We start from the raw sequence: 24,062 nt of genomic DNA, 5'->3' as shown, positions 1-24,062 counted from the left end.
GCCGCACATCCAAGCTAGATGATGTCTTATAAAAGTAGTTATTAACCAAAGACAAATTAATGAAACCTTTGATTAAACTGATATCCTTCTTGTTTCTCTATTTCTTTATTGATAACAGGGAACTGTGCAAATGTATCTAATGTAGATTAATATTTTAAGAGTACCCAATCCATAGGCATCCTGCTTCCACATTAATCTTGTGCATTTTGTTGCATATAATTCTTTCCCCACAGTTCTAATTTTAGAAACAGTTGGTCCATTAGAATTAATCTGTTTCCCTATGAAGACTGGTCACAGCTAAGATCTAATATTTCTCCTTAATCTTTTTTTCTCATGGAGAAACATAGGAATTATGTTATTAACTGTTCTTTTCACTCTCACTTTTCATGTTAAAATTACCAACAGATAGAGAAAAGGTGTCTTTCACCTCTTGTTCCAAGAGCTAAAGAATCACAGTAACGTTCAGTTTGCAACTCAACAGCATCCTTAGGAATGGGTAACATTGTGGTGAGCTTTAACTATTATTTAAACAACAACAACAACAACAACAACACATTGGTTTTAGGGAAAATGTATGTCCAATACAAAGCAAAGCTTTTGAGCTAAAAACACTGAATCCAGACTAAGGGACAGACTTAACATTAAGCTTTTAATATAGCCTGCATTTTTCTAAGTTTAAGGAAGAGCTATTTTATGGAAAATTCTGCCACTGGATATGCTGTAGAGAGAAACATCAAAAGGCAAAGTCATTTTCATTTGAACACATAAACTATGATGAGCTCAGACTCAATTTCTTGGCTTCTTAAAGCTTTTGTTTGTTTTATTTTACACAGTGGTCTCTGAAGCAGGGAGATCTGTCTGCCTCTAGTTGTGCCAACAAGGTTCAAATATTAATGTTTTACTGGGACTCACCATGGCCCAGGTAAAATTTAAAATGTTAAAGACCCCTTATTGTCAAATTAATAATCTGACCTTTAAGCTTTAGAAAACTATCTGGTCCACTTTACAACATAACCTGTTTTTACCTTGATTTTAATAATAAGTTCGGATATTCTCCCGAAATCGATAAATACTCTTTGGTTGGCAATCACGACTAGACCACCATATTGAAAGGAAAAAAGAGGTGTCAGGCTCCGTGGACTCTGGAAGTGAGGGGAAAGCCTCTATTTTTATACACTAACCACTGATTTACGTGTGTTGACAGAGACGCAATATGGCAAAGCAAAAAAAGATCTTACCAAGAGACTTTATTTAATTAATTGATTTTGTTCCCTCAATGTGCCATCTGGGTCAAGTTTTAAAAACCCAAACAAAATTTAGAAAATATACTAGAGATATTTATACTTAAAAGGATGCTGAGACGAACTACTTATCTAAAGAAAAGCACTCCAATGACAGGAATAATCAACCTTGAATCCATTTAGTAAAACCATTCTGTAAAGCTGAAAGTATCACCATTTCTAAAATAAAGCACAGCAATATTTAACTAAATATTAAGTAAATATCTGCAAGTACTTCAAGTACTTAAGGGTTTTGGTCCTACTGATAAGGTTTGAGCTTTCCTGAAATACTTTTCTTACGATCTCATCCTCCACTCTTCCTACTCTCTATTAAACCAATATGGTCATGATATCATAATAAGACAGAAATAGAAATTTTGAGCATTTCAAACTTTTTCCCAGGTAAAGCTCTATAGCTTTCTTAAAGAAATAGCTACCATCAGAAAAGAAATGGCACAATCTGGATCACATTTACTTTTTATACTACATACATTGTGACTCCATATTTATTTAGTCCCACCTCGTCCCAAAAAAGATTTACAAAGATTTTTGGCTTACAAAAATCCATACAAAATAAACTATAAAATTAATTATAAGGGATTGGAGATTTGGAAAAAGGGTAAAGGTACATATATGTCTACACACACAGAATAAAATAAGATCTGAAAAGTTATACCTCAATTTCATAGCATGTCACCTCTGAATAGTGGAGTTATGAGTAATTTTTTTAACAAAGATGCAGTTTTTAAAGTTTTTAAAAAGATGAGCAGGGGTGCCTGGGTGGCTCCGTCGTTAAGCATCTGCCTTCGGCTGAGGTCATGATCCCAGGATCCTGGGATCGAGCCCCACATTGGGCTCCCTGCTCAGCAGGGAGTCTGCTTCTCCCTCTCCCACTCCCCCTGCTTGTGTTCCTGCTCTCTCTCTCTCTGTCAAATAAATAAATAAAATCTTTATTAAAAAAAATAGATGAGCAATTACTGTTGGTGGGAATGCAAACTAGTGCAGCCACTGTGGAAGACAGTATGGAGGTTCCTCAAACAATTAAAAACAGAAATGCCCTATGGTCCAGCAATCACACTACTGGGTATTTACCCAAAGAATACAAAAACACTAATTTGAAGGGATATATGCACCCCAATGTTTATAATAGCATTATTTACAATAGCCAAACTTTGGAAGCAGCCCAAGTATCCATCAGTAGATGAACGGATAAAGAAGATGTGGTGTATATATACAATGGAACATTATTCAGCCATAAAAAAGAATGACATCTTGCCATTTGCAACACATGGATGGAGGATAGATCTAGAGAGTATAATGCTAAGCAAAATAAGTCAGTCAGAGAAATACAAATACCATATGATTTCACTCATATGTGGAATTTAAGAAATAAAACAAATGAACAAAGGGGAAAAAATGAGACAAACCAAAAAACAAACTCTTAACTATAGAAAACAGACAGTTACCAAAGGGGGGGGCAATGGATGAAATAGGTGAAGGGGATTAAGAATACACTTATCTTGATGAGGACTGGAACTGCTGAATCACTATATTATATACCTGAAACTAATATAACACTATATGTTAACTACACTAGAATTTAAAAAAAAAAAAAAAAAGTGGAGAAATTGATTGTTCTAAGATGTCCAGGTAGGTGAACTTCTTAAATATATTTCATATACCACCACTCCCCTTCTCTCATTCTCAAATGTAACTTTCATTAGGTCTACTATGTTCTGGTTCCTAAGTCTGATCCATTCAGAAGACTTCCCTTTCCAGTGACAGAAAAAAAAGTACAGCACGGCCCACCTCACCAGAAAAAATCATGTTTGAAGTCCACCCTTACTCCCACCATTTAGATCTGGGTGAGATGAAGCACTTAAAGAGTAAAAAAAAAAATTAATTCAATTTTGTGGGGCAACATCTTTAAAAGATGGCTGATTTCTTTTTGTGGAGGTGGGCACCGAATAGACCCTCTAAATAATGAAATGAAGATGGGGAGGTGAGAGAGAACTCACAAATTTTTAAAAAGTGAGGGGAGGACAGGAAAAAAAATCTTTGTAAGGTTTTCGGGGTAGAGCAAGTGGTCTTTTTTGTTCAGCCTCAAGACAAATAACATTTCATTGTGTCACTTTTTACTACAAACCCCAATAACCACTTAACTAGTTTTCTCTCTTCTCAAACTTCCAACTTGAGTAGTCAAAATGCTTTTCCTTCCAGCAGGTCTACCTCTACCCTCTCCTCTGAGGTTTTTAACAATCATGCATTCTGCCTTTTCTAGCCAAAGTTTCCTTGAGGCTGCCTGAACATCTAGTCTTCATCCACCACTCCGCACACTTGTCAGGTATGTGTCAGCATTTTGAAACCCATGAGAGCTAAAAAATGATAGCTACTCTGACAAAATTCCCATGACACTACCTTCTTGATTAGCCCTGAAATGCACCTAGACCAAACCCACGTTGGCTTACACCTCCTAGCAGGTGCTGAGGGCAGTATGCAACCCCTAATTCAGGGATGCCACCTCCTTAAACTGCACTGACTGCATCTGGTGGGACGGCCTCTAGAAGGGAAAAACACTCAGACATTTCCAAGTCTCTCTTAATTTGGAAAGAGGTAAAAACCACTACAAAGTGCTCTCTCAAGAGCCTAGGGACCCTACACAAGTTATCCTTGAGAAGCACAATAAAATCGAGATGAAAGAATACAAGCCAGAAGCTATCACAACATAGAAGCCCAGGCGCTTCTTTAAAAAGCAGAACAACCAAGGAAGGTAGGTTTAGTGTTTGGACTTTCATGGCTACCATGCCTATTTCCAACTCTGATTAGTCTTTTTTTAAAAAAAAAAAAAAAAAGATTTTATTTATTTATTTTTCAGAGAGCGAGAGCACAAGTAGGGTGAACAGTAGAGGGAGAGGGAGAAGCAGGCTCCCCATTGAGCAGGGAGACCCACGCGGGGCTCCATCCCAGGATCCCGGGATCATGACCTGAGCCGAAGGCAGGCGCTTAACCGACTGAGCCACCCAGGTGTCCCTAACTCTGATCAGTCTTGACTTGACCCTGCTTCAGTCCTTTAGCTAGTAAACTCCTAGGAAAGACAGATTACACCTTGTCCCTACCACAGGAAAGCCAGCGGTGCAGGCGGCAGAGCCTTGGGCATCCTGAGTTCTTAGACTGGGATCATGAACAGAGTAACATGTCCAGCGTCTGAAACTCCCACCAAAGCAAGTCTGCCCAGGTGGATATCCACTCAACTGATGCCTTATATCCAATGCAAAGAATCAGATTCTATAAGGAACAAGAGGCAGATTCTTCCAAAAGAAATAATTCATAGAAATTAATTATTCTCTAATGTTCTTTAATTAAAGAAACTGGGCAACGACTTCAGTTTTTTAATTAAGCCCAACTTCAGCTTATTTTTCAACATCCTGAGGTTTTGACATTGAGTGCATACAGATTCTATTAAAAAACACTCCACCTCAGATCAAAGCAGAAATTAATACTAATATTAATATATTTAACTAATAAATACCAAAAAAAAGACCATTTATTTTTTTAAAAAGGGCTATTAAAATGTATATATTTAGTAACAATAAAGAATTCACCACAAAAAATTTACTGGTGATCACATGGCTTTATTCCTCTTCTCCTTTCGCAAGAATCCATATTATATTACACACATATATACAGGGCAAACCAACTGACCATATCACTCCCAGGTAGAGAAGAATGCACAAGTTTTAAAGAGGCAATGCTATAACTCAATTTAATGGACCCTCTTTTAAGATAATAGTAATAGTAGTAGACTGTAATAGGAATTGTAAAAACAACTACATAACCACAAACACTCAAGATATCTCAGCCTCCGGGAGGCTTATCGACTACTTGAAAAGGGCCCCTTTTCTTGAATGTGAGATCTGCTCCTAGCTACCTCCCTACCTCTCTGTGCATGCTGTTTTTTTCCGGTCAAACCAGCCCCTCCTCTCCACACTTCTCATCCACTACCTCTGCACACCGTCCCACTGCAACTACTTTGACGCAAAGCCAGGAGCTTCCAGTTGCCAAATCCCAGGGCACTGTCTGGTCCTTATATACCCTTCACCAACTTCATTCACTCTGAAGTTTTAAGCATCTTCAATGCCTATACCTGCAACTCAGGACCCCTGGGCTAAATTCTAGGCCTATATATCCAAATGATTATTGGACATCCCTTCAGGATTAAACTTTGCATTTCCAAAGATCAACTGACCATCTTCCTGCCTAAACCTCAGGCATTTCTTATACTGAGTAATGAAGCCACCACCCAAATTAGAAACCTCCCTGCCTCCAGTCCTTGTCTCAAATCCATCTTTCATATGGTCAACAGACTGCTTTACCTAATGCCTACGGACTGCATTACTTCCTTGTTTTACAACCCTTTGATAGTATCTCTTCACCTATATCATAGGTTTTAAGCTCTTGAGCATGACATATGAGGCCCACTGCCTCCTAATACCTGCCTATCTTACCAGCCTCTTCCCCCACCACTTTCTGCCCTGACCCTTCTGTTTCAACACTAAACAACTCATGATTCCCCACTTATGCCCCATATTTCCCACCTCCAACCTTCATCCACCCAAAACTTCTTCAAGCTCCTCCAGGTGGTGGCCCAGTTGCAGCTGTCACTTCAGTGCTTAGCCCAGCATCTGGCTCATGAAAGGTGCCATGTGAATGGTCAATGATGGAAGACAATATATGGCAAGTCAAAAATGAATGACACCAACAGAAAGTGCTGAAGGAATCTGGACTCACATTGAAAGTCACTGCAATGGGGTCCACACATGTCAACTATTTTCCACACATGAAGTACAAGAAAATCAGCACAAGCTCAACCCCTCCTTACAACACCCACCACACACTCAGAGTCATGCTTTTTTTTTTTTTTTTGGAGGAAGTATGTTGGCTACCTGCTAAGCCTACCATCACGAGGCACAACAGTGGGCATCTTGGTGATGTGCTAATCATACAGCTGATATTTATAGAACGCTTATTGTGTATCCAGACCTTCACTGAGAATTCCACAAGAATTCTATCTCTCAGTCCTCACATTAGCACTATGAAAATATAACTCCTGTTACCCGTGCTTTACAGATAAGGAAACTGAGGCCCACATACTGAATAACTTAACTAAAGGCAGAGAGATTTAATATTAAGGACACTATTCACCAGAACACAAGCCAAGCCTCCACACATACGTCACTTAGTTCCTAAAATTGTATGTGTGTATCAGGAGCTGACCATGAATGAAGGTCAAAAGAACCGACTGTGTCATCAAACCTTTGAGCCACTGCCCCCACCAAATAAGACTTCGCTAAATTATCTCGCTAACTTACAGAATCACTGCCATTGCCTCAAAGACGGCATCAGCAGCACATCGAGACCTAAGTGCTGAGACTGACTCCTCCTCTTCTCCTCAGTGAGCCCCTTCCCTTGGGCCCTGACTTTCTTCTGCCCCCTCATTTCTCCATATTCCCCTCTGGTCTGCTCCAAACTTCGCCTCCCACCTTTGTTTCTGAAGGGTGCTTTAAGACACATAAGGGGCAAGATCTCTTCATGAAAATAGAGAATGCATCACTTCAGGAGGTGCAGAAGCCAAGAACATTCACAGGCTCAACAAGGATTTAGACAAATTCATGGATGAGAGAATTCTGGGGTTCACATAAAGGGAAGTATGGAACTTGGAGAGGAAAACTTATGCCAAAGGACAGCCACACTTGGCTATCAGATTGAATCCGCAGATGTGTATTGAGCACCTACTATGTGCAAGGCACTATTCCAGGCTCAGAAGACAGCAGAGAACAAGAGACAAAATCCCTGCCTTTATGGAGCTTCCTCCCAACGTTGAGGACCTGGCATTTTGGGGGAAGCTTTCTCTGTGCCGTCATAAAAGGGTACGCACACGTGGACTCTCACCATGCACAACTCCAAAGGCAGCTTGCACTGGTCCTCGAGATTCGTGCCCAAAGCCTTAAAAAAATTTTGACTTTGGCAAACTGGAAGAGGAATAAATTGACAGAAGTAGACAGTACATTCTGAGAACACCCATGGCTATCAGGCCACGTGGAGGAGCCAGGCAACTCAGAGTTGGCCCCCAGCAACCCAGAAATGTCACCCTGTCCTTAAGGGCGGGGCAGAGTGGAGAGAGCCAGTCAGGGAAAACATGGTAAAAAGCAGCACCTGGGTGTGGACCTTTAAGAGCTCCTTTCAACCATGCTCCACCAACACGTAAACAGTCTTCCAAAGTCCTAAATCCAGGACCAACACTGAGAAGCAAGTAGACACAGTAGTTAGTCACACATACTCGGGAGCAAAACTGTCTGGGTTTGAATCCCTGTTCTACCACTCATCAACCTTAGCAAGTAATCAAAACTCTTTGGGACTCAGTAGCCTCACCTTTTAAATGGAAACAATAATTACAACAGCCTCATAGGATGGTTATGGAAATGTGAAAGAGCTGGTAACACATAAAGCATTTAAAACAGGGTCTGGCACTCGGGAAATTCGAGCTGTTACTGTTACTACTTTTTATATCGATAGGACCATAGGAGCCCCCTTCCAGGCCATGGCAAATTCTGGAAGCCACAAAGATGCCATATAAAGGAACAGCTAAGAAGCATACACTGTCCCATTCTGAGGTAAAACCAAAATTCAACCAAATTTCTAAACACATACACCCCGGGGCGCCTGGGTGGCTCAGTCGGTTACAGCGTCTGCCTTCAGCTCAGGTCATGACCTCCAGGTCCTGAGCCTCACGTCAGGCTTCCTGCTCAGTGGGGAGTCTGCTTCTCCTTCTCCCTCTGCCCCTCCTGCCTACTCATGCTCTCTTGCTCTCTCTCTTAAATAAATAAAATCTTTAAAAAAAAAAATAAAAAATAGGCTGCCTGGGTGGCTCAGTCGTTAGGCGTCTGCCTTCAGCTCAAGTCATGATCCCAGGATCCTGGGATCGAGCCCCGTATCGGGCTCCTTGCTCCGTGGGAAGGCTGCTTCTCCCTCTCCCTCTCCCACTCCCCCTGCTTATGTTCCCTCTCTCGCTGTGTCTCTCTCTGTCAAATAAATAAATAAAAATCTTTTAAAAATAAATAAATAAATAATAAAATAAAAATAAACAAACACATACACCCCAACTCCAACACACACCTTCTTTCTCTGAATGAGAAAACTATTTTTCATCAAATTCAGGTAAAACTGATTTTGACTGCCAAACGCATTTTTCAAAAGGTGAAGGCAACAGAAAGGGTAGATTTATCCTTCTTAATAATTTCCCCTGGCCCTCTGGAAAGACAGGCTGGGTCTCTGTTTGCAGAAGAGCTGAAACAGTTAGAAAGGAAAAGGAGAACAGGAGGAATTTTCAGGCTGAGGGCCTACCAGCACTGCAACTAAAGGAGCCAAAGCCTGAGTGGTCATCTACAATGGAAACACCCTAATATGTGTCACCGTTCTAATGAATCTACAGTGGTGGACACGACCTCAATAAGAAGTCCAAGTAGGTGTTAGCTAAAGCACAGACACAAGGGAGAGATGAAAAAAACCGTTCACTTAGAAAAAATCTTTTTTTTTTTTTTTAAGATTTTATTTATTTGCAAGAGAGAGAATGAGAGACAGAGAGCATGAGAGGGAAGAGAGTCAGAGGGAGAAGCAGACTCCCCGCCGAGCAGGGAGCCCGATGCGGGACTCGATCCCGGGACTCCAGGATCATGACCTGAGCCGAAGGCAGTCGCTTAACCAACTGAGCCACCCCGGCGCCCCTAGAAAAAATCTTTTATCTGCGAACATAAAGCCAAGCAGATAAGTTGTTTTTGTTGTTTTGGGGTTTGGCTTGGTTAATTGTGGCACGAGACAAAAAGCACACTGGTGCATCACAGCAATAGAATCCCCTGTGTAGTCCCCAGGCCAACAGCGAACATTAAACGCAACCAAGTTAAGTTGGCTAGTCCTTTAATTTGATTGGAGTAACTTTTATCTTTCACCTCGGAGTCATAAAAGAACGTGAACGTAAGTTGTTAGCAAAACAATGTGAAGTTGACTTAATTCTGAGGCCTTCTTCTGTCTTTCCGTATGCCTGTCAAAACTACTCAGAGAGAACGAAAGAGAAAATATGCTTGCCCAAAGGGGGTGGACACAGGGGACAGAAAAAATGGCTACATATATAAGAATATGCTAGATAGTATACTACATGTGAAAAGCTTTTTGTTATTTATCCCACTTCAATGAGATAATCCCAGCATTCTTACTTACGAAGTTCTTTACTTAGAAAATGTGCCAGTAAACCTACTAGAAAGCTAAACATTCTTAGAACTGAAAAAACAATATCTATATTTACAAACTATGTCCACATCATTTGCACATAGATTATGAGTCCTATAAGATAGCCTGTTACTCATCCTCACAATTTTATATAACCAAGTGCATATTTCTGAAAAAGAAATTCAACTAAAAGTGATGTCCTATCATGTTGAGATAGTCTACTAGTAAGAAATTGAGAGTCTCAAAAATAGTTTTGAGGGTCACCTACACATACCTGTTACAAAGGCCTATAAACTGAAGTTTGTATGATTTTGAAAAACTGATTAAAACCCATGGGATATTATTTGGCCTTCCTGAAGGAAGGGTTTTACTGACAAGTCATTAAGAAAAGGTATAAAGAAACTATGCCTTGGTTTCACTGTTGGATAGCAGATGGAGATGTGCCAACTGCAAGACAAAAGTGGCTCCAACCAACCAGAAAAAAAGTTGGTTTTTCTAGCCACATTTAAGACGCTAGCCCTGAAACTCAGGACAAATGCCATAATTAATAAGGACATGATGAAAGAGTCAGCCAATATTACAGTTCAGGTCCATGCAGGAAACATTTTTTAGTTCCTCTTATAAGTCAATCCCACTCTTTGCTTTCAAGGAGCTCACCACGCAGCACTGGCCACTCACCTGTAAGGAAACTCGAGACAATCGCCACAATCATCCATGGGCGCTGGAGAGCAGGGTGAGGGAAGGAGAGGCCCAGGGCTCTACACAGAAGTGACTGGCAGAATGAGGAAACATCTCTTCATGTCTTGCTAACTCGCCTAATTTTAAACATCTTATTTTCAAGCAGGGCACATGCACACACATGTTAAATTTATAAACTATGATCTCCTAGACAAAACCTGCCAGTCATTCCCGTGAGGGTCAAGTTCTTTTTTGTTTCTGGTGTGGTGGGGTCCTCTAGGTGGCCAGAAATAAGGAAGCAGATAATCCTAGGACTTACGGTAGTCCCAGCATGATTACGCAAAGCTACTAAAAACTTGTGTTTCATAAATGTTTCCTTCCTACTGTAAAGTGTCCTTACAAATCAACTGAATCAAACATGAGTTTTGTGGTCCTAAGAGATTAAGTGACTTGTTTAAGGTCACACCGTTTGTTGTGGCCAAGCCTGAACTGGTCTTTCATTTCCTGGTTTCCAATATAATGTCCTTTTTTTTTTTTTTTTTAAAGATTTTATTTATTTATTTGACAGAGAGATAGAGAGCACAAGTAGGCAGAGTGGCAGGCAGAGGGAGAGGGAGAAGCAGGCTCTCTGCTGAGCAGGGAGCCGGACGTGGGGCTCGATCCCAGGACCCCGGGATCATGACCCGAGCCGAAGGCAGACGCTTAATGACTGAGCCACCCAGGCGCCCCTATATAATGTCCTTTTAATTAGACCAAACTGCATCCCAATCATGGGGGATGAGACCCAGAGACAGAAATGACTGTGGGCACATCTGTCATATTGATAATCAGAATGTGTGTCTGGGAAACACAGATTATATACCCATCCAGAGAAAGTCACTGGCCTGGCATTGATTTAGCCCAGGAAACCTACCGAATAGGCTGGGAGAGAAATGGGGCAAACCCCAAAGCAAGCAGGCGTCCCCCGAAACCAGAGGCTGGCGTATTCACTTGTGCACCACGCCCAGAGAGCACATGGGAGAGCCTTCATCAGGGGAAGAATGGGATTCCCTGAGTAAGGGATTAAAGGGAGCAGATCCCTCAAGGGGTGGCCTCACTTCCGTCACAGAACCACAAGCTGCTTCTGCTCAAGAAGGATTTGGTGCGAAGGCGGAAGGCTGCTCAGAATTTGTGCAGAACCACAAAGATGCCTCAGTAGGTAACACGACTGGAAGGAGAGTCAGAATGAAATTTCCACAAGCCATCTCCAAGAAAGGTGGAGAAACCTTCCCTCTCACTACAAAAATCAATTATAGGTAATGAAGAGTCCACATCCAAATGTCCCCCAGCAGTCCATGCCTTTTTTTACTTCATTTGTTCCCTTCTTCTTCCTTTTAGCTCTCCTGTCCACGCCCTGTCTCACCCACCTCCATCAGTGGTGACAGGAGGGCCAGAGCATCCGCAGTCAGCCCACTGCCCCAGCACCAGGCCCGAGGCTGTGAAGCAGTGAAGGGGAAGATGCTTTGGATCACCCATCTCTGGCTTCCTCTCAGAATGAGACATTCTGGGTGTTCCCCACCCTCCTAAACTCACAGATGTTCTCTCCAATTTCCAGGCAAGCCATCAGAGATGCCATCATTCCCGTCTGCTTCTCGTAATAAGAACTAACATCCTTCTAAAGGCACAGTGGTCATGAGGCTGGGCAGCAATTGAGCAAACATGTTTGTTTACCATCAGGAGGTGCCAAGGTGGGGCCTCGACCAATATGACTGTCGACGCTCTCAGGCCTGTCCACAGCTCGGCAGCCTGCAGCTGACCTCTTGCTGGCACGCAAGCCTCCCTAATAACAAGCTTAGGAATGAGAATGGGAAGAGAGGCACACACTCTGTGAATGTGTGTACCCCCATGCCCCTCTTCCCTCGAAGAATAGAGTTAATCAAGCACGAGGCTCAGGAAAAACTGAAGAAAGAGAAGTTCTTATTAATGTGTTGACACTTGCCACAAAGATTGGCCTATCTCAACAAGGCCCTTTACTTTCACATCTACCTGGTCTCTCGTCGGACAAAAAAAGCAAAAACAAAGGCGACTTCCAGATAACTATGCTTCTCACAGCTGTGCAGTCAAGAGGGGGAAAAACACCTTTTATAACTTCCTCTGGTGTTTGCTGAAAACCCTGGACTTTGGGGAGGCTATTAGAAAAAGGTTAAATATGAGACTCGATAATGATATACCAAGGGACTCATGTCAGGGTTGTTTGAACACCACTCAGAAGCAATTGCTGTTGAGAGTTGGCGACCACTTTAAAGAGCTCTGGAAGAAGGCGAAGTCTGCAAGTAAATGCTCTGGGGTGCCCCTCGGAGGAGCATGAGAAAGACTCCTGATTTTGCACAAGCATCCGTGAAAACATTTATTCTCCATTCTTTAATCCAAAGATTACTAGGTATCCACATCTAGTAATTATTTCCTATAGGTGGCATATTTTCTTGTATTGTTCTTTATTTAATTTTATTTTTACGAAGACATGACTTCACATTCACAATAGTACCCTCCTCCTTTTCTCTCAGTGTGATTAAGCTAGAGGGCCTCTGGTCTCCATGTTTAGACTTCCCTATTCATTTACTCTCAACAAATCTATCCGTCAAGTTAGTTAAGATTATTTTATCAATAAAGCGTTTTACTTCAAAGTCCTATTTGTGTAACTTAAGAATTAGTACGTAACTCTTTCCTGCCCCTAAAACTTGATCAGTCCCCCCACCTTATAAAATTTGTGATGTTACCCAAAGCACTTTGTGCTATCAATTACAGGGTTATGAACCACCAGCCACTGAAGATACCTGATTGGCTCCTCGTTCCCTGGTGCTTTATAATGATAACTAGACAGTATATAATTACATGGTCCCCAGAAGATACTTATAATTGAATCACAGGGCATTTTGTGAATGTTTGGGACAGTGATTAGAGGACCACAAAGTGATAGTATTTCTAACTCTCACCAGCTAGAATGTAAATGAAGCACCCTAAAATTCAATTATAAGAGTCCTTTAGGTATTAAATAATTATAATACAAATCACATTAGGGGGCAAGTTTTTTTTTTAATTGAACTGTCCCCATAACCCCCTGAAGATCGTATTTCCTAATAGTTTGCACAACAACACAGCTGGATTTTCAGATTTATGGTTCTTCACCCGACTGAAAAAGCTGTACCCAAGGCAGAACATAGGTAAGAGCCTGTTCCTGCTTTTGCTTTGCCCTCCTTACTTGGTGACCTACTAAGTGAGTTGGGTCTCACTGTCGCCCCACTTCTCCCAGAAACATGCTGCATAATTAGAATATCTAATATTATGGTGCAAAAATAAAATAGCCCTAAAGATACTTACAGATCTAACAGAAACAAGGATACTTCATCTATGCAAACTTTCACCCATTCTGAACACCCAGGAATGTCTCATCTCTTCCCCTCACCTCTCCTCTTTCTCCAGCTTTCCCTCCTAGCTCTCTTCCCAATTCTCAACCATTCCTTCTGCCCTCAGTACCTGCCTTCCCTCAGGGCAGGTTGTGACAGTTGTAATAAAGCCTCCAGGAGTGATTGTAGTTGGTCCCTAGTGCTCTGGGCAAGGATACAAAAGCCTCAAATGTAGATCCATTTCTTAAAGGGAGAGAAGGTAAACATTGCTCCTCTCACTCAGGAAACTCTGGAAAGTAAAAACAGAAATACTTCTCCCCTGACTGATTTGTGTAAACACACTGTCAAGGGAAGGTTGAAAGGATGGTCAGTGAAGTTGCTTCTACAACCAACCCAGCAAGTAAAACAAGAAAACAGGGCCCTAATCATTCCTCTGGATGCTCCGAATCACATCCAGGGCACAGGCAGTAACTCTCCCAACCCCTGAATGCTACAGCAAGCACATATCCACTTACAGCAGATTGGTAACACATCTATTTTCCTCCACTTAAAAACATTTTTTCAAGGCCAGTGATCAAAACGTAAAACTAAGGCCTGGAGAAATATCCATTCCCCCAGCAGAGCTCCAGTGTGAAAATACAATCTCTGATTAGTGATTAGTAGAACATCACAGAAATAAATATACATATACATACATATGTATATTTTTCCAGTAGATTTGGCCTTGTAATGACATTTGCTCATGAGAAAAAGAAATTTACTCATCCCAACATCGCAACACTTCCTAAGTGTGTCCTGCAAAAAAAAAAAAGGTCCCATTGAGACCAAGAATACAGTGACATTTGGTGCTCTTCAAGCAGAGTACCAACACCATCGGTTCCCTCCTTCCAGCTCCTGAAATAAAAATATTCTCACGCACGGAGCACAATAGCGCAGGCTACAGCCCTTCCTCATGGAGTGTGATTCTCTCTGAGAATCGCCTTCTGCTATGTTTGCAGGAACCACTCTCCCAGGACTGTATAGCTCGTCTGGATCTTTCCTCACACCTCAGAGTCAAGAGCAAAGGAAGCAGAATGGATGACCATGACTACATAGAGGTTGAAGCCGTAAAGGACTCAGGATGATGGCGCCACTCTGGCCAATGTGGAGCGCATTAACAGGGCAGCCAAGGAGACCCCTCCAGAGGAAAGTGGAGTTAATTAGTCTTTTTATGCACACGCACATGCCAGCTTCACACATTTAAAAAATAGACCCATGCTAAGCAAAGGGCCTATTTTAGCACGGTGTTGTAAAAACTAGATAGACGGGTACTCTCTCTCCTTTCTAGCAGTAACACTGGCCCTAACTTACTCTCCGGCTTTTGCTATTCTAGCCCGAAGAATGAAGAGGTTAACGTGCAAAGTGCGTCTAAAAAGCACTAAAATAAAACACAACAATTTCCACTCTCACACAAAGAACTGAGCACCAGTGAATTAACGCATCTAAAATTAATTGGCATTCCTGTAGAAAATTTTCCTTTTGTAATGTAGCCACTGGGCTGCTATGGAAAAATATCCTAATTTATACTGGCTGAACAAATGATTTGATTAGTGACCAAAGTAAGGAGGCGTGAATGCTCTCCAAGCATGAGCCTTTCTGCATGGTCTGAGTCAGCCACCGTACAGTAAGGCTGGCATGGGGCCAAGAGCCCTCCTGCCAACGAGACTAGAAGTTTCTGAAGAGCTACCACAGACCCAATGCTGGGAGAGTCCCCCAAACAAAAGGCGGCCACCGAGTCCAACAACTGGCTTGCAATGGCACCATATGCTCCACAATATTGTCCTGCTGCAACACGGGGCCCTGTCTTCAGTGTTCCCGGGTGCTGCACAGCTGTCAGCCCATGAGCTGTTTTATCATTATTTTCACTGTTTTATTACTTTTCTGGGAATTCAAATCAGTGTAACCGCGTTTGATGCACTGGGTGAAAAATGGCGTCTCCCTCCCCCTCCTCTTTCAACCTAATGAATTGCCTTTTTTTCTTATCAAAGAGTAATGAGCACCAAACCACATAATATTTATTCATGGAACAAAAGACATAGGAATGGAGGGGGTGGGGGACGCAGAAGCAGCTCCTGAGTGTGGAGAGCAAAAAAGCTGGACATTTTAAAGGAGCTCCTCACTGCGATTCCCAGTGACACTGGGTTCAATTTACAGGGAAATCCAAACCTTACAGCTCTCCCCATTCTTTCCCTTGGAGCCTTCCATCAAGCAAGACCCTAGTCAATGCTAAGAGACCTTGCTGCTGAGAGCTGACAGTAACCGAACATAACTCATCCTGTAGACTTGACAGTGAACTGTCTAAACCTTTTCTTTCTCGGTGGACCTCCCCTAAAAAGCCTTTTCTCTCTCTTATGAGCATTAAGCCACTATATCTAAGAACATTCAAGATAGATCCTTTTACCCCCTGTATCATCATGGCCTCCACTGTGGATGAGAGCCTGATCTGGCCCAGGGAAGAAGAGCCATTGAAATAATGGCACTATTGGAGGCTTGCTCACCTCAGATGACATGAATTTTACCCTCCTCCCTTTCGGCGTTAATCTCTCACACTCTGTCTTCAAGTTTTCTTTTTAATCCAGAAAACAGAAAATAATGTACAATAGTAGGAATAACTTAACCCAACCCATGGCTAATCTTCCTTATAGACATTGAGACAATTTAATTGTCCCCTTTACAAAGGATCCCCAAATTGGGAGGGGCAGGATGGACTACTAAGTCAAGTTAATGCTAAATGAGTCATATTTCTTGAAGGCTTCCCTGAATACATGAGCCACCAAAGTGAAAGGAAAACTATTCTTTAAGGTAAGATAGCTATTAAACAGAGGTTCCTCGAAAACAATCCACACTAACGCTAAGAAAGAGACTAAAGGTAAATGGCGTGCAAACCACATGAAATTTTAACACCACTGACTGAGCTGCTGTTTCTTCCTCCCATTTTATTACTCAGTCTTGAATTTTCCATTTAAAAACTCTACTTTGAGAATTAAAAAAAAAAAATTTGTTTAAACTATGAAACATATTTAAATTTTTAAAAATCACAAAATAACTCCTTTCTTCCTATACCCTGTGCCACCCAAATGGTTGTGAATTTTAACACTGCAGAATTTCTTATCTGGGTAATTTCCCTTAAGCCCAGAAATGCAATCCTTTTCTGAAGCAACCCTCTTGCCTCTTCCTCTTACAGTCTCATTTTTGTAAGTTTGTCAAAGCTAATTATCTCTCTCCTCAAATTTATGGCTCTTCAGTGTATCATAAACACATATATTATGAAAAGTTGAAGAAACAAGTGAAGTGTGCATTATACTGTGAAGGAAAAGACAGACATAAATAATTATTCAAAGTATCCACCCTTCGTTAATAAAGTAATGAGAATGGCATTAGAAAGTGTGGATGGAAATACCAAAGCCAGCCAGTCCCCCTTTCCTCTCCCATATATGGTTGTCCCCACCCCCTGAGCCAATACCAGAAACTCCCACACCATCACTTTAGGTTAAAGAGGGAAGCAAAATTCTCAGGTTTGCAATCCTTTGACATTCCAGACCACAGATAAACATGAAGCCTACCAAACCAGTACCACAGACAACCTGTGCCTCAAAGAAGGGAACAAAGACACAAGACCCAATTCTCACAAGCACACACTGTCATTAAGCGCCCTTACTTGAAACTACTGTTCCATGTTTCTGAGTGTTCCAATTCCAATCTGAGACCATAACTTAAAGTTAATAAAAGGCTCCTGAATGATTCATATCAATCCTTTCAACCTAAGAACAGGATCAAACACTGAAAAAGCAACAGCCCATTTGAATTTCAATAGCCTAAGGGCCAGATATCCCCCATCCTCAAAGCACCAGTTTATCCTACTTGGTCACCCTCAATGTTACCACTACATGTTCTTAGCTCGGTGTGGGCCCCAGACGTATTCCCCTCTAACACATACAACCTGCCAAAAATACTTTCTGAGTATGGTTATTTACTGTTAACAACAAACAAGTTCTTCAAATATTCCTTCAATAGCTTCTGAGAATTAAGCAGCACGAAATCCAAATCTAAAATCATTGTTTCCATACTTCAGTGAAGAAAATGAACGTGTTTTTTAAAAACCCAATAGCAGCTGCAAACCGTTTAGGAATTCCTAGTTAAACTACAAAATACGCTTTCAACCGTTTAGCCACAACAACATCTAAACTGAGAAAGTTGCTTCTTTATATAAACCACCTCTGTTTACCAAACCTCAGAGAACCTCCCGGTAAAGGGCCAGGGCAGGATGTAAGTGGCAAGGGAATGTTGCAATCCATGAGGTGCCGAAGTGCCGATGTGCACACTCCACTGTGAGGAAATACCTTAAGTGATTAAAGATAAACACCACCGGCATGCTTTGCAAAGGCATCCATTGCTATAGCCACACACTCTTCTCCTGGATGAACAGACGGACGGGAGAGGATGGACTGAAATACCACAGTGGATTAGAACTGGGACAATGGGAGCCCGGAACAGAAGATGGGAACAGGCAAAGGGAATGTTTTACCCCCGCTGGGAACTCTGGCATTATTATCACTTAGACATTCTGAAGCTAAAACCCAAGAATAAACTATTACAAGAGTTTTATCTCTTTTCCTTTCCTGAGCATCCAGAAAATTTTGTTGAGCTTTGATGCGTCAAATTTCTTTGCATTAATGTGAATGTTGACCTCTAACACTCCTGTTTATGAATTTATATCCACAGTTATTGAACTCTCTTCAAAAAACAAATAAAACTCAAAAGGTCTGAAATACTTTTCTAAGATATGTTTAAAGAAAAAAAAACTCCACAATAAGGTAAGAATTGACTGTAGTCATTTCTTTCCTATTACAAATCATCTCTGGACCCTTTCAACTGGAAATAAGAAAATGCTTTCCAAAGGAATTAGAAATCAGAAGTTTACTACAACATAGGTGTGATCTCAATAGCCTTTGGGAAACAGGTTTTATCTAATAATATAATCAGATAGCTATGAAATAACCAATATTCAAAACATATAACCATTTACTTGACTACAATCAATATAAAGGTAAATGTTATACTTCGTGCAAAATGCAAGGTAGTTGTTCACCTTGTGCATAGGTGAAAGTCATCCCTAAGAGAAAATGTTCTAGTGTAGAAATGAAAGAAACAGATCCAGGAATATTCAGAAGCAAACACGAAAAAAGTACGATACTCCTCAGAGGGACCGAAGACTAGCAAAACTAAACCTGACTGTCGGCAGCAAAAGTGAGAGGTTGAAATTTTATTATCTGACCAGAACAGCAACAGTAAGGAACTCGTAGGTTTATCATATTGGATGGCCTGGTTAGAAGATTAGGAGCAAGGTTCATATTTTACATACATTACTAACTCATGCGATTTAAGCTGTGGAAACAGAAGCTATCTAGCTGTCTTTAGGCTGAAGCGCCCTTCCCTAAAGTCTGCACCGAGCACACGGGTGCATTAACTTCGCTGGCCACAAGTTTTGTGGGGGGGTTTTCTCACGAAGGTGCTAGGTGGCTCAGCTAAATGGCAGAAAATGGTTGCTGCTAATCAACATGTACGTCCTAACTTGAAACGGAATGCCTAGTTGATCAAATCACTTGGTAGAGAACGACCTATAAAGTTCAGGTCCCCAGTCACTTAAATGCCTACCCTGGGTTTATTTCTGTGGTTCAGGTAATTGCCACCTACATCCGGCACAAGCTTCCAGGTCCTACCGCCCTGTGGCAAAGGTGAAACATGAGGTGGTGATAAAAAAAAAAAAGGATAAGGAGGGACACACAGGCCAGAGGTATATGAGGCCAGGAGAGAGCAAAGCGGGGATCCTCATTATCAAATAGCAGGACCAGCACCCTGCGAGAGACCACGTATCTTAATTTTGACTCCTGTTCAAAGTGATCCTATAACCTAAAGGAAAGTCAAGTAGGTAAGGACTGTTCCTTGGCAGAGCATGGTTATTTCAAAAATCCAGCTATTCGCACAACCTTTTCAAGAAAGAACACTTCAGGCAGGTGAAGGCAGAATAACGTTATAGCCGAGAACCCAGATTCTGGAGCCAAACTGCTCCAGCTATATAAAAACACAGACTATACTTATTAGCCTCTCGGTGTAGGGCAGCCGCTCTGCCAGAGGTAAATCAAAATGACCAAGAACTCTAATCAAGGGCAGTCTTCAGACCATTTCAGCATACATGTATGATGAAAACTGATAGGACTTCTCACTGTCTAAACAAACGCTATAAGGTGACTGTCGAGGCAAGTCCATTTTGATGCATTTTCTACAGTTGGCCCGGTCAGCAGGTTGTTATTACCATGTTACACAGATGACTGGATTAGTCAGGGTAATTTAACCTGTAGGAAGTGGCAACTCACAGACCTTAGATTTTTACGACCACTCAAACCCGCTCCCATTGGTACCCCAGGTACTAGAGCACCAAGTGAAATACATTTTACAAATGAAGCCACACAGGTCGGTGAAACACAAAGCTCGGGAAAGGTAGAGAGAACTACAATCTCATTCAAGAAAGTGAATTTCCCACTTTCACAGCATGAACAGGTACTGGTTAACTAGACTCCTACTAACTTCCTCTTCAGGACCAGATGAAAAGAAGGAAAGTCATTCCTATAAGATACGTTGCCAGATACACAACCTTTAAAAACTAACAATGTTCATCCTAGACTGCAAAGACCAGCACCAGTTACTAGAGTTGACACTTTTTTTTTGAAGCTGTATTTTTGAGGAAACACAATTATCATTTGCTCTAAAATAGGTTATAATAGGATTCAGGTGCTATATTAAACCATATTAGATTAAAAGGTTTTTTTTGGTCAACCTTTTCTTTATACATTACATATATAGAAAGAAATCCAAATCTGTGCTACAGAAATGCTCACACATGTATAAGGAATATATGAATAAGGATGTTCATTGCTTTAACGTTTAATTGGCAGAAATTGAGAAACTATAAGACTGTCTATCAATAGAGGATCATTTAATAAATTATGGAACATTTATATTATGGAATGCTATATAACAGTTAAAAAGAATGAACTGATATATATATATATATACATATATATGTAATGTTACATATATTTATATGTAATGACTTGGACAGATCTCCAAAACATATTATGTGGAAAAAGTGTATCTCAGAACCATATGTACAATTCCATTTGTGTAGAAAAAAGCTAACATGTGATGATATACAATATATAGTATATATGTAAGTGAACAGAAGAAGGTCTGGAGAGAGATATTATAAACCATGGTCACTTCTGAGAAGGGGGTAACATGAAGGAGAAGAATTAAGTCACTTCTTAAACTACTTTCACTTAGCAATTTATTCAACACATATTTTGGGTTCTTCCTATGTACAGTAGGTCTTTTTCTAGTCATGATGATATGAAGATGAATAAAGAGACAAAATCTCTGTCCTCACTCACTGGTATTTTATTTCTATATTGTTGAAAAGTTTTATAATTTTAAAAAGATGTCATGGGGCACCTGGGGGCACAGTCTGTTTAGTGCCTGACTTAGTTTCTGCTCAGGCCATGATCTCAGGGTCATGAGACCGAGCCCCGTGTCGGGCTCCATGCCTAGCTCAGAGTCTGCTTAAGATTCTCTCTCCCTCTGCCCTCCCCCCATGCACTCGCGTGCACGTGCGTGTGCTCTCTCTCAAATAAATAAACCTTAAAAAAAAAAAAAAGATGTCATAATCCCTTCTCCAACACTTAGCCAACTGAACAACTTTTGCTGAACATTTTCATTCATCAAGACAGCCCATTTCATCTTTGAACAGGTTTAATTTTGATATAATTGTGTTTTTTTAAATATTAAACCAAACCTGACTCCTAATAACCACCAACCACTGATCCTAACTTTATCCCCTTGAGGCCATAAAGAGCACATCTAATCCTTTCTTCACTTGACAGCCCTTCAAATATTTTAAGAAAGCAATCATACCCTCTAAATCAGACTAAACACCTCCAGGTCTTCCAACTGTTTTTCATATGACATGGTTTCAAGTCTTTGCACCTTCCTGCCTGCTTCTTTCTAAATGTTCTCTTCTTTGTCTAATTTCCTCTAAAAGCTTGATGTCAAGCCGTGATCATGGAGCTACAAGTGTCACCTAGTCAAAAAAAGGAAAGAAAGATGATCACCTGCCTCTTTTTTAACAACCTTAATCTTATTCCCCACCACACCAATAAATCCTCTCCCCACACAAAGAGGTTTCATTTGAAAAATAATGAAATACAGAAAACAATGCAAGAAAACCATAGCCACAGAAAGCTTGCAAGAAGATACAAAGCATTTAGCACTCTAGGATTTTCCTAAGCATTAGTTTATTAATGACTTCCATTAACGTGTTCTCGTAAAACCACAAAACCATTTCAAACAGCTAATCCGAACCAGGAAACCATGTCCTGCAGTGTGCACCCAACGAGAGCAAGGATGCCCCTTTCACCACGGTATCCCCAGTGCCTAGAAATCGTGTCGAAGATGTAGCAGTTGCTCAATACCTAGTCATTAGATGTTGGCTTATGCCTGAGGGAAACAAGCCTCCAACGACTCAACTTTTACGTCTGCACCCGCACAGGAGGCGAACAATTAAGTGATGTGCAAGTAACTCATAAAAATAGGCCTAGCATTAGCAGAGTGCCGTAAAGTCTTTGGGACTCTTACATATATATATATATTCATTCACTGGGGCCTAACAATCACTCTGTGAGGTACAAATAAATGATCACTGTTCCCCTTCTGCCAGGCAAGGAGACAAGAGGCGGACAGTCAGGAAGTGAAAAGTCGGATGGTCACGTGGCTGGAGCGGACATGCAGCACAGCGGCCCTTTAACTCCTTCCAAGGTACCCTCTGCCGCACCTCCTCCTTTCTCCACTCCTTAAGTAATAAGAGTGTTTTTGAAAAGCTGTGAATAAAGCCACACTGTGTATTTTCAACATCCTCGGGGAGCTCCTTATTTAAAGCTGGGTTTCTCAAGAGCAGCAACACTGATATTTTGGACCAGGTACTGTGGGCACAGTGTAAGATATTTAGCTTCATTCCTGGCTTCTACACACTGGACCGCAGTAGCGTCCCTCCAGTGTGACAACCAAAAATGTCTCCCAACATTGCCAAATGTTCCCAGGGAGGGGAAGGGAGCAAAATCTCCACCGATTTAAAAATCACTGACTTAAAGGAATCCTGTAAGTAGTAAATCTATCCAATGGCAGTAGTAATCATTTAAGAAAGCATGAAAATACTTTAGGAACGTGATTTTTTCCATATACAAACAATATTGCCATTGGCTCCTGAAAACATATATATTTGAGTTTTTGTAAGGTCTGAAGGTTCAGAATAGACTAAAAGCACGCTTCACCTCTGTAAGCTCCCAAGACACCAGGACACTGTCTGCTTACCACAAATGAGCAAAACCGATCATCTCTCGTTTCTCCCCCTTGCCATCCGTTCCAGGTGATGCCTCCAAAATCTTCATCCCCTTTTGCCTCAGTTCCTTAAAGCCCTTTCCTGGGAACCAATCCCTTTAGATTCACTCTCAATCACTGAGCTGCTTTCAGCATCTAACAAACAATCAAAGAAAAGAAAAATAACCAACCACTGTGAGAATAAAGGGCACTGGCAGAGCTTGTCTCTTAGAGCCGTGCAATCCTTTTGAGTCAGGGTTACAACCCAGGTTGAATCCGCACAAACAGACTCACAGCACTTCAGCCTTTTCCTTTGAAGGGAAAGGAGCCTCTGTCCAGATATGAGTTTTCTGGAGGTGTTGAAAGATATTGTGAGAGGGGAGAAGAGATATACAGTAATGTATCCTAACAACGTCTTCACATGCACACATAATAGCCTATATAGTTGAGGGCTGAAAGGTCCACAACATGAAACATTACACAACCAGATTCTACCCAACAGGGTGGAGATTTAAAGAATTAGAAAGGAAATTCTGGAGGCTGTTAGTTAAAAAATTAAATATTTCACTCCAGTTTTGTACAGTGGTTAAGCCATTCATTGCTAAGGAGGATGAATGTTCGTTATTTGTATTTTAAAAGATCCTACTTTAGCATAAAGGTCATTCCAACCAATGGGAGGCCCAATATACTTAAAAAGAAGTGTCTAAATTCTTCTTTTTTTAAGATTTTATTTATTTATTTGACAGAGAGAGACACAGTGAGAGGGAACACAAGCAGGGGGAGTGGGAGAGGGAGAAGCAGGCTTCCCGCCGAGCAGGGAGCCCGATGCGGGGCTCGATCCCAGGGCCCTGGGACCACGACCTGAGCCCCTGAGCCGAAGGCAGATGCTTAACGACTGAGCCTCCCAGGCGCCCCGTGTCTAAATTATTCTTAAGGAATCACTTTCCTTTTGTCAGAGTAAGTACTGCAAGCCTTT

At 41.3% G+C, this 24,062-nt stretch overlaps 1 protein-coding gene and 1 long non-coding RNA gene across 3 annotated transcripts in view; one reads left to right on the top strand and one right to left on the bottom strand.

Annotated features, from left to right (window-relative positions):
* Window positions 1-3,600, top strand: part of LOC145720111 (uncharacterized) — a 29,253-nt gene extending 25,653 nt beyond the window's left edge. Inside the window, exon 3 of the long non-coding RNA XR_014142847.1 lies at window positions 3,562-3,600. This is a non-coding gene — a long non-coding RNA (uncharacterized LOC145720111). The remainder of the gene's footprint in view (window positions 1-3,561) is intronic.
* MAML3 (mastermind like transcriptional coactivator 3) overlaps window positions 1-24,062 on the bottom strand; it is a 397,119-nt gene that overhangs the window by 365,296 nt on the left and 7,761 nt on the right. The gene's annotated exons all lie outside the window — the stretch shown is intronic.

Source organism: Leptonychotes weddellii, chromosome 2, assembly GCF_054177405.1.
Source record: "Leptonychotes weddellii isolate Sample4059 chromosome 2, ASM5417740v2, whole genome shotgun sequence".
NCBI classification, from domain to species: Eukaryota; Metazoa; Chordata; class Mammalia; order Carnivora; family Phocidae; genus Leptonychotes; species Leptonychotes weddellii.
This window is presented reverse-complemented; position numbering and strand designations above follow the sequence as displayed.